Raw genomic sequence first — 14473 nt, 5'->3', positions numbered from 1 at the left:
TTATTATTTGTTTTTACTTTTTACTCTATGCTGCTGTTTGGAGAGGATGTCTCTAACTGAATGTTGTTGTATTACATACACTGACAATAAAGATCTATCCAACAAAGTATCTTAAGGTTTTCAGGATTGGGTTTTTTAAAGATTTAAAAAGGCTGGACTACCTTTTGACACTGTATACGCCCAATGATTAATTGAAAAAATTCAATTCAGATTCATTGATAATGAAAATACTTGTTAGCTGCGGCTTCTGATGTCATTATACTGACACGATTTATGAGGACATTGGCGTTGAAGAAGGCATTACATCTTAGGAAGAGAAAATGTGTGTTTTGTGATATTTTATCTATCTGCCATTGATGTAAAACTGGTAAGATCTTACAGTAAAATGGGGTTAAAAGACTAACAGCCTGATTCTCAGTCAGGCAAATGATGGCAGACAGCACTGGCTTTCTTATCCAGTGTAATTCACCTGCCTCGTGGCTGGCAAATCATTTTCTGTGCTGAAGCCCTATGAGCAGAGATCCTTTAATCATCCACTAATAGGCTTTTATGAAAAAGCTGAAGATGAATTCAGTCTACCTGGCTCTCTGTTATCATTATCGCTGCGATGAGTTATCAAAGTATTTGTGTGTGTATGTCTGTAGTCTGTGCATGTGTGTGTTTGTGAGTCTGTCTGTGTAAGAGGGTAGATAATGACGAGGACCATTGCAGTTCGATCGGTGCGGTTGTTATCAACAACACCAGTGTAGGTGATTTTTGGTCGGGGATGAATTCAGCAGTAATGACAGATGTGCAACATATTATGTGCCACTTTGACATGACTGGAGGGCATCTAGGAAGTCAAATCACTTATATAATATACCCATTTTGTTTTTTTCATGGCTCCCACGGGTCCTTGAAGTCCTTAAAAGTTTGTGAATTTGAGCAGAAAGAATCAAGGCTTTGAATGTTTTTGGAAAAATACATAAGTTGACATGGGTTATTAAAAGCTCTTGAATTGATATATTTTGTGCAAGAATAGAACAACAGTAATTAACAGTAACAGTAATTAACCTTAATCCGTGTCTCAAACTACGCAGTGTTTGGTCCTTAAATTTGTGTGAATTGTGCCTGAAAAGTCCTTGAATTTTAGGTTTAAGACGGTGTGGGAACCATGCATTTTACCCTCATTCAAGTTGACATTTACATGAATTATGGTAACAGCAGTTAAAATAACATTTGAAACCACAGTATGTGCAAGATTGGGTCATTGAATAAAAAAGTAGAAATGCATAACTGCGACAGTTGACCACATCCGTTCTGATGAAGTGTCCACCAGTCTGGATTCTGTTGAATGTGACCAGATGGATGTGTTTACTGTCAACAAAACCTCGTTAGATAGCTACCCACACATGGTGAAACACTGTTTGTGTGTCTGTGTGTCTGGAAATGTCTATCAGAGCCTACTTCCCTATGTCCGGGTTGCATGTGTACAAGGAGAAGCGTGTACTGTTTTTGATACCTTCCAACCATGCTGACACAAGTTATAACTGACATTGTAGCAGAAAACCCTTCTTCAGAGTTTGGCATCAGTCTGATATCATTCATATTCAAGAATAGGAGTATGTTAGCATAAATAAAAGTCGTAAAATCTGTGTGTGTTTGGTTGCTGTAGTGAAACCTACATAGCTGGGTGGCGTCTGTTGTGGTGAGCTGCTCCGATTAGGCTCAGCGCTGCAAGAGCACAGGAGGGCCTTAGAGACAATGAGTGAGAGATGGGCGTGAGAACGTTAGTAAGGCTTGGTTCTCTGCAAGAACGGTCTTGTGTTTGGGGAAAATATCCTCACACTCAAAGCTCCAGTGTCTAGATCCATTTCTAACAAACAGGTTTTGCAAGAAAGGGCTCAGGGAGAAAGAGACTTTTTGTGTGTGTGTGAATATCTTTCTGTATGTGTGTTTTTGTGTGTGTGTGTGTGTGTGTGTGTGTGTGTGTGTGGTGCCACAGCTGTGTTTCAGACGTCACTGTACGTTTTGTTTGATGTGTCGGAAAACCGCAAATTCTAAGCTGTGTGCCTGTAACTTTGATATCCAGGTAGTTTTATGGGCTCCATCCCCTTCTGGCTCTCTAAGGAGAACCCTTCAGCATGATCACAATACTGCATATAGTCTAAACATTTTATTATCATATAAATGAAAGCATGCTGGAAAAACATCAGCTTTTTATTTTTTAACCTGAACCACTGTGATCTTTTCTTTCTGCTTTTTCTCCAGGTGTTAACAGCAGTTATGTCAAAGAGCTAAAGACAACTCTAACAGTGAGTACAGCATTTACTAAACGGTGTTTACGTCTCCTCTGTCCTCCTTTTGTGTCCCTGGTAGATATTTTGCGTGTGACTTTTTAAAATATACTATTGTCACACACTTCTGCTTTCACAGTTTTTTTTTTCATGCCAAGCCAGAACAAACTTGCCGACTCTTCCAGTTTCAGGCCTAATTTTATTTTCATTCATTCAGAGGATGTTTTTTTTCTCTCTCCACCAATTAAATTTAACAAGAGCCCCTTGAAAAGCAGTTGTTATGATTACATTACAAATTCGGGGTTCATTCAGTGAATCAAGCAATTAATTAGATTTTTCCCATTCTAATCAGAGTATTTGTCTGAAACGTACGCGCCTAATACACATCCTTTGACTTTGCTATCTGTTAGCCAACGCCAAATGTAATGGCTGTTAATGTGCCTTACAGGGCTTCTAGGTTAGGAGGATGGGGTTTAGTACATGTGTATTGTGATGCACAGCTTTACTTTAATATCCTCCTCTCTCTGCCCTTTCTTTCTTTCTTATTCTCTCTGTTTTCTCACCATCTCTGTGTGAGAGCTAGCAGTGCTCAGGGGCGCGGCTGCGTCCAAATGCTTCACTTCACACACACCAAGGTGGCAGTTTGTTGTTCCACACACAGACAATGACTTGCACTTTTTCTCTGCTGCCTGACTTGATGGTCTTGTGCCTGCGTGTGTCAGATCAAATGGGATATTTTATATAAAAAAACAGATTTTTACTGAATGCGGAGCTCAGGGAAACACTTGTTTTGCCCGTGACTGCCTCTTTAGCCTAGTATGTGTTAGCAGACCTGATTCTATTTAACCGTTACTGCTTCATCTCTGCCTCTGAATGATATATTATATCCCCTGCAGGTTGGGTGTGTACTGGTTGTATCATTTGTGATAAGTATTGATGAGTCCTCTCTCTTGGGGAATCAATTTCGAGTGTGTGTGTGTGTGTGTGTGTGTGTGTGTGTGCGTGTGTGTGTATGTGGGAGGGGGGACTTGTAGATCAACCCCCACTGCTGGCTGGTCCTAACTGGTGTCTTTTGGCTGCCTGACTTTTCCCGCAGCCCCATAGAGAACAAGCACAGAAGAGCACAGGGAAAGATGGAGCTCATCCAAACAGCTATGGTGTAATTAGCTGACATTTGTTGCGTGGAAGACAAGAGAAGGAAAAAGGAAAGAACTGCTCAACTCAAACACTCAAAGGAATAATGAAAGAAAAAAATGAAAAGAAAGACGGAGAAATGTGTCTAATCGCATTCTTGTGTGTGTGTGTGTGTGTGTGTGTGTGTGTTATGAACCCATTGAACTTTATGTGGGTATATTTGTCAGTGTTTTGCCACTAGAAAGCACAAGCCATTGGTCAGGAAGGACTAATAATTATATTAGGGTAAGAATGTCCAACCAAGGTGCTTTCTCTGCTACGAGATGATACTTCATTCTGCTGTTTAGTGTTCCTGTTTTGTAGAGCATGTCTTAAGGTATTCAAGTACATCAGCTAGGCATTACACAACTGAGCTACACAGTACCCACATGAAGCAGCCATCCACAACCGTGCAGATTCTCCGGTTCCAGGAAGGTTGTGTGTGTTCACATACTGTATGTTTGTGTGCATGCATTTAGCGAGAGTGCTGTAATGCATGTGGACTATCTGTACTTAAGCCAAGGTGCTGCATAAAGGGGCAGCAATGCTTACGCAGCCCCATCTGCTTGATCCAAGCTTGAAATGCAATGCCTTTTAATGACAAAAACTCAGTGGCTGGGAGGTGTGCAGAAAAGGGAGGAGTGTGCATGCGTGTGTGTGTGTGTTTGTGTGCGTGCGTGCGTGCATGTTAGAGTGAGTGAGAGAGTGAGGGAGGGAGGGTGTGTGTGTGAGTGTTATGTGAGTGTGAAATAGAGAGGAATAAAGGGAGAGGGAGAAGGAGAGAGAAAAAAACATCTCGAAGGTCAGGAGCAGCGGGCGGCCGTAGGGGAGAGACACGTGAGACAGAGATAGTCTTGCGTCAGCCCCACAGCAGTCTGCTCTTAATGTGTATGTGTGTGTGTACATGTGTACGTGTGTAAGTGTGTATGTGTGTGTCCTGTGGGGCCAGCATTTCCATCTGCATCCCACCGTGTGTTACAACGGAGCAGCATGCCGGTGTTTCTATTCTGAGGGTCTTGATCTGCAAGTATAGACAGACAAAAAGACAGAGGCATCTAGATTGATAGATAGATAGATACATAGATAGATACACAGATAGATAGAATCTTTAAGGCAGTCATTGAGCTACAGATGATTTTTTACATGGCTCTTGTGACAGTGGAAGGGGAAATTACGCCTTCTAGCCTGAGGGGAAAGAATTTGTGTCTCACTGCCTGTCACAAGACCTGAATAGGGTTTCATCAATCCTAGCAACTACTATCATTTTTCAGCTTATTCATGAACCCCCTTTGTTTCTCACAGTGTCTTTTTTCCCAGTGCCCTTTAAACTAGTGCTCTGTTAGATTGGGGAAGTGTTAGAGATAACGCCTAAACATTTAGTACTTTGCACTTGCCTCGGAGCTAAGATTGTTAAAAAGCTGCTGTGAGATTGTCCTCCGGATAGGGAGCAGTGTAGATTCAACAGAAACACTCACTGCATTAATTTGGGCTTACCCATTCATGTCTCTCTGTCTCTTTCACTCCCGCATTCTCAACCTCTCTCTACACGCACACACGCATGCATGCACGCACCCCTTCTGCCTCCCTTGGTCCGCGTGGTCTCAACAGGGTTCAGTCCTCTAGCCAGACTATTCAGCCCCATTGCCAACAGCCTCTTCTCTCCTTGTCCCCATGTAGTGCTGCTGCATGGGGCAAGGCTGCTCTTTTACAGACCCTTGTGCCATGAATCACTGCTTGCACCCTGGGAGCCTCAGTCCACTTGGGGGCTGCCTGCCCGGACGATAATGTGCGTGGTCATGAGGGGGCCATTTTGAATGGAGAGCCAGACAAAACAGGAGCTAAAGAACCCAAGCTGTGAGCTTTCCAAGAGAGGGCAACAATGGGAGTGGGACTGTGTGTGTGGATGTGTGTGTGTGTGTTGATGTGTTTGTTGTAGTAGAGGGGAGATGTTGGACACACAATGCTGAGTTTTGGGTGTCATAATGTTACATAATGCTGCCAGTAATTTATGAAACTTTAGCCATGGACCTTCGAGCCCCATACATCACAAACCTTTTAGCCCCACAGAAACGGAATTGCAATTTGAGCTCCTTGGACTCAGCCCTAATGCCTAATATGCTGTTAGGTTTGAAAACAAGAGATGGTCATGCCTTTGCTATCTTGCACTTACCTACCAACCAACCAATCACATCATATTAACTTTATTTATTTTTTATTGCTGCTGGGCTATTCATCAAATTGTTGATATCTTGATTGGGTGTTATTTTAGAGCATTTGCACTAGTGCTGCAATTAACTATTAAGTTCATTGTCGATTAATCAGTCCATTATTTTCTCAATTAAATGATAGGTTGTTTGTGATAAATGGTGAAAAATGACAATCACTGCTTTCACGCCCAAGATGACAACCTCAAATGTCTTGTTTTGTCTACAACCTCAAAAATATGTAGTTTATTGTCATAGAGGCCTAAAGAAAGTAAAACAATATCCACATTTAAGAAGCTGGAATCAAATAATCTTTTACTTCTTTTCGTAAAAAAATCATTGAAATCGTCAATTATTAAAATAGTGGGCAATTCATTTAATAGTTGACAATTCATCTTTGCAGCTCTAATTTTCACGTAGTACAGCATGACAGTTTTGCTATCCTAATAAACAAATGACTAAAATAAAGTTCTCGATTGGTGCCATTATAAGTTTGCAAAAGTGAGTCTGTCACATGGTTTATTGGGTTTGAAGGTTAAGAAACGGCTTGTATGCAAAACAACTTTATGTTCATTGTCCTTGATGATTTGCTGTTATGTTAACTGAATATATATACCTTTTGCTTACCTTTTTTTTCAAAAGCAGAACCAAATTTCTTTTACACACACACACACACACACACACACACACACACACACACACACACACACACACACACACCACTCTCATCCGATGCCAGCTGTTGCCCTATCCTATGAGAGCCTCCCGGGTTTATTAGGTCTATCTGCTGTGTTTATGGCCAAACCACATCTCTTCAACTGTCCTTATTTCTTGGTCTCTGTTTCTACCAAGGCCCCCTTGTCTCTTGACATCCTCAACAGCTTCCTGCCCCCCCTAACCAGCTACCCAGATCTTCTTTCCTCCTTCCCTACTTCAAACACCCACACACCAAACTTTGGACCTGGTTTTCTGACTACAATGTGTGCCTGTAACTGGGAATCGTTTGTCCCTACTGGGCCTGTGTGTCGCAGGCCTGTCAGCCAGGCCAGGTTGTAACCTGGATACAGCTGTAGTCCAGAGGAGCCATTAGCAGTGCCAGGAGGCCTCCAGCTCCCAGTGAGGGCTCATTACTGTATTTGTGCAGTCACACTTCTCCTATGAAACACAATAGTGTGCCTGGTGAAACTAGCCAGGACATTGAGCCTCGGGGAAACCATCACAGCTCCAGTTGGAGTTCTGAGAGAGAGCGAGCGAGAGAGACAGAGAGAGACAGAAATAGAGAGAGCAAGGTTTCTTCGAAAGACGAGTGAATACTAAGAATAATGTTAATCATTAAACACACCCAGTTTTCCCTGTACTTAACTGTGAAAGTGTGAGTGTCTGCGTTTATTTGATTTGATTTGCTCTTTGTTCATAGTGTGTGCGTGTGCATGTGTTTGTGTGTGTTTGTGTGCTCTCTGAGGCCCAGTTCAGCTGCCTGGTCTGGTGTGCAGATGGCCAAATTGGGGCCTTCTGAATGAGATACTCTTTTCCTTCTTTTCCTCTGTCTCTTTATCTGTCCCTGTTTTCTTTTCTTTTCCTCTTTTTTTCCTCTCCAGCTTTTTTCTGCTGGGTTTCATTTACCAGTTACATCCCTGGCTGCTTTCTCCCTTTCATCACTGCATCTGCTGAGGGCCATCTTGGGCAGGGGAGAGTTTGCCACCACTCTATTTTCTCTCTCCCTCCTTCTTTATGTGCCTCTCTGGGCTCAGTGCGGCAGCTCTACGCAGTGGCTTTGGAATGAAATGTCTCTTAACCGAGCTGTGTGCCCCGGAGCTACGGTAATTGCAGGTGAAATTCAGCTTCCTCTTTAAAATGCCATCTCTCATTTCCAGTTACCGGCCCCCTCCGTATCTCTCTCTCTCTTTCCCTGCCTCCCTCCCCTCCTGCCTCTCTCCCTCTCGCTCCCTCTGGCTGTCTTTCAGAGGCGTGTGAATCCCTCAGCCCCTGTCGCGTCTCTCTGCCCCAACAGACACTCCCACAATGCACAGCGCCGATGGTTGCACAGTGATATCAGCCATGTAGAGGAGAGGGAGGGCCGCTGCTTAGACACCCGCACACTCAATATGTGTGTCTGTGTGTGTGTGTGTGTGTGTGTGTGTGTGTGTGTGTGTGTGTGTGTGTGTGTGTGTGTGTGTGTGTGTGTGTGTGTGTGTGTGTGTGTGTACACATATGTGTGTGTATGAGAGAGAGTGCAAAGATACTATTCATGACAGAAACTGAAAGTGTGTTTTGAGTGCGAGACAATAAGCATATACATGCGTATACAAGAGGAAAGGAATGTGTTGTGTGTTTGAGTGTGTGTGTGTATGTGTGTGTACGGCGTCAGCAAGGCGTGAGCTGTGTAGAGGTGACATCAAGGTGAACACGGCGTGTGGAATGCTCTGCCGACTCGGGAGGCAGCAAATGGCTCTGTGGCAGATGGAGTCTTTGTCAGGGAAGAAAAATGGCAGCTCAAGAGCGTCATAGAGGAGACCCGCCCCCCCCCCCCCCCCCACACACACACACACACACACACATACTCACACCACACACACACACACAAACACCAATTTCTGTCTCTCTTTTTTACTTTAGGAAATTCATGCATGTACACACGCCAAATGCACATACACACGTTGACCACACACCCCCCCCCCCCCTTAGTGAGCTAGGCTGGCAGGCGGTGACCTTCTCCTGCTCAGAGGGTTCCCTGGCTGTTTGATCAATTATCCCTCTCCCATTGTTTACCAGGAAGCTGGAGTAGAGAGGAGAGGAGAGGAGGCTCAAAATGGCCACTGTCAGGTGGAGGGATCCATTTCCCTGCCAGCGTGGGGGTGGGGGTTAGGGAGAGAGGGGGAGAGACAGAGAGACCAGAGCTGTGAAGCATGCTTAGAGGGAAGGGAGGAGCGTCTCTCCTCGGCAGCTGGGATGATATGACATTATACTGAAGGTACAGCTCTGAAACATTTGTGATTCTGATAGTCATCTGTTCAAAGGTGGTTTTAAAACCCCGGAACTTTGGACAATCAAACTTAAGTTGTCTATATTTCAATCCTAAAAGATCTTTTTTTTCCTGGCTCTCAAGTCAATCTCATATTAATTTCTGAAATGTATTGTCATGTCTGCGTAATGCTGCATACACATGCATGTTATGCATAATGCCACAGTACTGCAGGTACACGTCCTATTTTTAGAGTGGAGAAGTGAGGGGGGGGGGGTACATACTCTAAAGGTCAGGTGGCAGAGAGAAAAAAACGAGTGGGAACAAATGATGCACTAAGCGAATGACACTCTGAGGTCCTGCTTTAATATGTATGTATCGCAGGTTGATGGCTGATTTCATTAGCGCTTCTCATTGTTATGCATAGATTGTCTTCCTGCAGCAAAATGAATATTGTATTCATATGCGTGCACACACGTGCGCACGAACACACACACACACACACACACACACACACACACACACACACACACACACACACACACACACACACACACACAGACATTCACCCTCATACACACATACAACAAACAGTGTTTTCCAGTGAATACTGTATGTTTGGATCTTGCAGCGGGCTCGAAGAAAAGGTGGATGTTTCCACAGGCGGTTATCTGTGTCGGCTATAATTAAAACGATGTACAGCGTTGTTTTTTGGCGCTGCTGTGAAAAATTCCTGCCAGGTAGTTGGTGTGATTATTTAGGGGTCCGTTTTGATATCCGAGTATATTATTTTCAAAGCGACAAAGAAAGGCTTTGCTTCAATGACCCGAGCTGACTAAGTCATGTCGTGTCCGAGGTTTCAGATTATGTCACTTTAATTTACCTAACTCTGTGTGTGTGTGTGTGTGTGTGTGTGTGTGTGTGTGTGTGTGTGTGTGTGTGTGTGTGTGTGTGTGTGTGTGTGTGTGTGTCTGTGTTTGTGTGTCTGTGTGTGTTAGAGAGAGAGAGAGAGAGATAGAGAGAGATGGAGGGAGGGAGAGAGGGAGGGAAAGAGCGAGAGACAGAAGAACACGTTGAGTGCATACCAGTCAATATGTTTATGTGACTATATGCTCATCCTTGCTCACACAGAATACATATGGTGAGTGCATGACAATGCCTGACTGCCTTTATCTAATCCTCCTAGATGACTGTGTTTCAGCAGGAATTCCAGTCCTTAGTGGGACAGGAGCAAATGTTCTGTGCAAGATATTAATAGCTATTGTGGGCGGAAAAAAAAAGCTTCTGCATTTTTCCATATGTTTTGTAAGGAAACAGTCCAGATGGATTATCTCTTGGTCTGGAGCTTTCTGTTGCCTCAACCAGCTCAAGTCCAAGTGGTGCTGTACTTGCCAGAGACACACACATGCGCTCACACTCCTCCAGTCTGAAGTACAACAGGCTATTACTGATTAACATGTCTAAACTCAGACAGTTTAGAAAGCCACTCTAATTCCTTCTTCATCTTGCTCTCAGATAAATCATTGATGACGAGACATGTCGTTCTTCCCAACATACCTCACGTTCCTTACAGTCACAGAGATATGTTTGTCGCCTTTCTATTTGTTGCCTGAGAAACCATGTTGGCTTGTCGTCTCACATTTCACACTTGGTTTCATCCCCTTAACCCCTAATGCTCAGCCTGGATGGGCTGCCTGACCTCTTGAGTCATGGATGTTAGACTCATCGACATCAAGGGCCAGAGTTGGGCTTTGTTTTGCCTAGTGATTATATGTGTGGATGGGAGCAAACCTTCTTGGAACAAAGATAATAATAAAAACAAATCCACTAATGCTGTTTCTTAACACATTTGTCATGTTCAAAGCTATTTGTTTGTTGTTTTTTGATTTATTCTTTGGATTTGGACTTCTTTGACAACATAGTTTTTATAGTATTAAGACCTATACATACACACTTGGCATGTGCTTTTAATGTGGAAAGACAAAGCAAAACACACACATTCACTCCTTTCCTGAGTTGGCACACACACACATGTTCACACATAGAACCATTATGTGGTGTGACAGGACGTCACATATTTGGAGTTTCACAGCAGGCTGGCATTCCAGGACAGCAAAGAAGAGATAATGTCAGTGCACTGCTGGTTAACTCACCGTTCTATCCCGTTTCTGGTCAGAAAGCGTGAAGGGTGTCTGTTTATGACACACACACACACACACACACACACACACACACACACACACACACACACACACACACACACACACAACACACACACACACACACACACACATCTTTGGGGGGATTCAACATTGACATAATGCATTCCCTAGCCCCTAACCCCTAACCTTAAGCATCACAATTAATTGCCTAACCCTAACCCTTACCCTCACCCTAACCATAACCTAATTCTAACCCTAATCCTAAAACCAAATCTTAACACTCTAACAGCGCTTTAAAGTTGTGGGGTCCAGCATTTTGGCCCCACAAAGCTGTTAGGACCTCACAAGTATGCTGAACTCCTGGTTGTTGACCTCACAAATATAGTTAAACAAGAACACACACACACACACACAGTGTGGAAGTGTGTCAGTGGACTGACAGGATATAGGGTGATGTGTTGGCGTTTGAATTATGCTTTTAGAGGTCACAGTCCCATGTAATAATTGCTTTTCTTTGGTGCAACCCAACTACTCAAAGGGAAGGCTTTGTGAGTGTGCTGATTCTTTGAAACCCAGTGGTGCTATATTTAAATTAAGAAATCATGAAATTCACCTAGTCAGCAGCGGGGGAAAAAAAGAGCTTCCTCTCCAAACCGCCCACACTGCTTTCAGCCTTGTTGTGACTTGTTTGTCTGTCGTTGGAGGATTTCAGCTTTTTCCAGAACAATTGCATTTAAAAACCCACAGCTCCAAAGGATGGGAGCTAGTTACACAGTAACAGAACAGAGCTCAAAAACACAAACATACAAGTGGAGCCTGTGAGAGGGAAACTGGAAAATACTCCCTCTCCCACCACAATGTAGCCTCTCTCTGTATGCATGTCAGGTGCATGCAGGCTATTGTTACTTTCATCACTGGTGTGTGTTGTCATGTGCAGCTGTTTGCTTTCCAGTTAGTGTACTGTGTAGTGAGTTAGTGGAGTTACGGCAGTGTGGAGCTTCTCTTTACTCAGAGCTTCTCTCTGATTTATTCCTAACATCTGTTTTTGGCAGGTGTGTGGAACCACAAGGTCCTCTCTCTGAGCCTCTGATGTAGCTATGATTGCTGGCAGTGTGTGTCTCTGTCTGTGTGTGTGTGTGTGTGTGTGCATGTGCATTTGTGCAAAACAACAGAGAGGGCCTTCCTCCACCCCCTCCTTGGGATGAGTCATATTTGAGCCCTGTGTAATCCAAGCCCGTGTTTCATGTGTGTGAACAGACAGACCCTGAGCAGTGGTCTTGGTCCTGACTCCCTCTGGGGCAGTGAGTGGGTGAGACACAGCTATCAACAACAGGCCCAGGCAGCTTCGGTTTCAGCCTCACCACACAGGGAATCTTCTCGTCGTGACATAGGTGCAGATACACACACAAAACACAAGCATACACCAAAGCTATTAGTTTTTTTCCCTCCTTAGTTCCATCTTAAATAATATCAGGAAACAAAAGGGGACTCTGTAATTGGTTCAACTGTAAGGAAGTGTTAGGATTCAAAGGATGGGCAAGTGGATATAGTTTTGCACGAAAAGATGGTGTGACGCTCAGTCTGACACTCTGTGTGTCTGTGTGTGTGTGTGTGTGTGTGTGTCTGTGTCTGTGTGTGTATTTAAGTTCACATGTGTATCCACCTGTGGGAGTGTGATTGCAGTGAATGTCAAGCCTGGGCTTGACACAGTCAACAATAGGGGTCAAATATTTTGACTTTTTATATAAAATCACACAGGAAGTGTGGTGACACAGGAAATAGGGTCACATGGAAAAAAGGAGCTCAATTTTGTGGATATTCTGCACAGTATTTCGAAGAACCGCATCACTGGTGTGACAAAACTCTTTTAAAGGCACAGCTGGACTTGTAGAAAGGTCTTCTCGTTTGCCCCCAGGGGGGAGAAGAAGTGACCTGGATAGAAGGCAGGAAGGTGATACTGGCAAAATGGTAGAGTGAAGCTGTTTCCCACTATGACGCTCATTTATCATCTTTTCATTCTGCATGTAAGGGCAAAAAAAATAAAAGCAATGTTTTCTCATCTATGTAAAATAGTGAGAAAAATCCAAGCAGATATATTCTGTATGTGTTGCCAGATATACCCTGCCCTGATTTTGTCAAATGCCAATGATGAAAAGGTAGGCAGGGGCACAGAAACACAAGGATTGGACAATGATATTTTCACACTGCGGACATCATTCACTGAATCTTTTGGGAGCACTTGTTTTTCAAAGCTATTTTGAATCGGATGTCACAATAACAGAGCAGCAAGAAAGAGAGAGAGAGAGGAAAAAACTGTGTGAAAGTTACATTATGCGTGCCTCGAGGCGAACTGTGGTGACCACCATGTTTTAATCTCAGCTCACTGAATTGTGAATTTCCTTGAATTGATGTCATTTTAAGCCTACTCAGAGACTCTTTACAGACACAGTTGTCATGTATTGGTGTCATATAGTTTTTGATTTTGTAGCACTTCAAATTTTACAGTTAGTTTTGTTCATACGGCACAAAAAGACACAATTCAACACACCTACTACACACATACCTACCTTTCTGGCACTATTGAAGCTACTTTTAACAAGTGCATGGATCAGTAGAGCTCATAGTTAAACTGATTAATAGTGGCCTGTTTATCGTTCCTGGTGCATGCTGAAATTGGCATGTCTCGTTAACTTATTACCTAGACATTTGGAAACAAATAAATGTGGATTTGCACTAGTTACATGCACGCCGCCAGCTGTGAGCTATTTGGCAAGTTATGCAACAATTGCAACAGATTTCCTTTCCCTGTCATAAAAACAGAAAACACTTGTCTTTTAGCGACAGATTGTACAGTTACCCAGTTGCATATGGGGAAAAATATGTTGCTTTTGGGGTGTCAAAAGTATCCACAATATGTCTGGTTTAATTCTGACCGGGGACCTTTATTGCATGTCACCACCTCCAAAAAGTTATGTTGTTAGTTTTGTAGTCTTGTAAATCCAGACAAGGCAGCTTGTATCCTGTGATTATAGACCACTTTCATTATTGGGGGCAACAAACATCATTAGAAGGCTTCGTATTGCTGTCAGTAAGCATCTCAGTGCATAGCAAGGACATTCAATTTTAGAAGTCTTTTGGATTTAAACCAAACCCAAAGGCATTCAAGCAGCTAGTTGCCTGTTTTTGACATGTGGTAGTATTGCACAATTTACACAAAAGTCCTTTTAGTCAATACTTCTGTCTCTAACAAGTGTCAGTACTTTCATGTTTTTTTTCTTTCTCCAAATCACTGCTCCATGCTTTATATTGAATGTATTGAATGTAAATATGAAAATGTGTCTTCATGGATCTTCTACAGAAATAAAAAGCGCAAGATAAGATATTCAAATGTTCTTGTAGCCATATATGTTTGCATTCCCTAATATGCCAACCATAAATCATCTCTGTGTTGTCTGATCCACAATTTCTTTAAAACTTTCACAGTGCAATATTCAATAATTGAAATACAGTTCAATATCCAAATCAATTAATAAAGATATCTTTACCATGATTAATGTAATCATGAAATCCCACATAAAATAGTATTGAAAGACATCAGAAAATATCCTGTAATTGCAGCAAATGTATCATCTTAACACGTCATAGAAGTAACCTACACAGAAACATAAAAGTGGCACATTCTTCCATAAATACTAT

At 42.8% G+C, this 14473-nt stretch overlaps 1 protein-coding gene across 12 annotated transcripts in view; it reads left to right on the top strand.

The window, feature by feature from the left end:
• Positions 1-14473, top strand: part of LOC116706376 (bromodomain adjacent to zinc finger domain protein 2B) — a 69743-nt gene that overhangs the window by 15169 nt on the left and 40101 nt on the right. For 11 of the 12 annotated variants that reach the window (XM_032543894.1, XM_032543741.1, XM_032543825.1 and 8 more), the window contains exon 2: positions 2251-2294. The exons of the other annotated variant lie outside the window; for it this stretch is intronic. The gene's annotated coding sequence lies outside the window, so the exon portion shown is untranslated. The remainder of the gene's footprint in view (positions 1-2250; positions 2295-14473) is intronic. 12 annotated transcript variants of the gene reach the window in all.

This window comes from Etheostoma spectabile, chromosome 1, assembly GCF_008692095.1.
Source record: "Etheostoma spectabile isolate EspeVRDwgs_2016 chromosome 1, UIUC_Espe_1.0, whole genome shotgun sequence".
Classification (NCBI taxonomy): domain Eukaryota; kingdom Metazoa; phylum Chordata; class Actinopteri; order Perciformes; family Percidae; genus Etheostoma; species Etheostoma spectabile.
The sequence above is the reverse complement of the archived record's forward strand: the minus strand, read 5'-3'. Positions and strand labels throughout refer to the sequence as shown.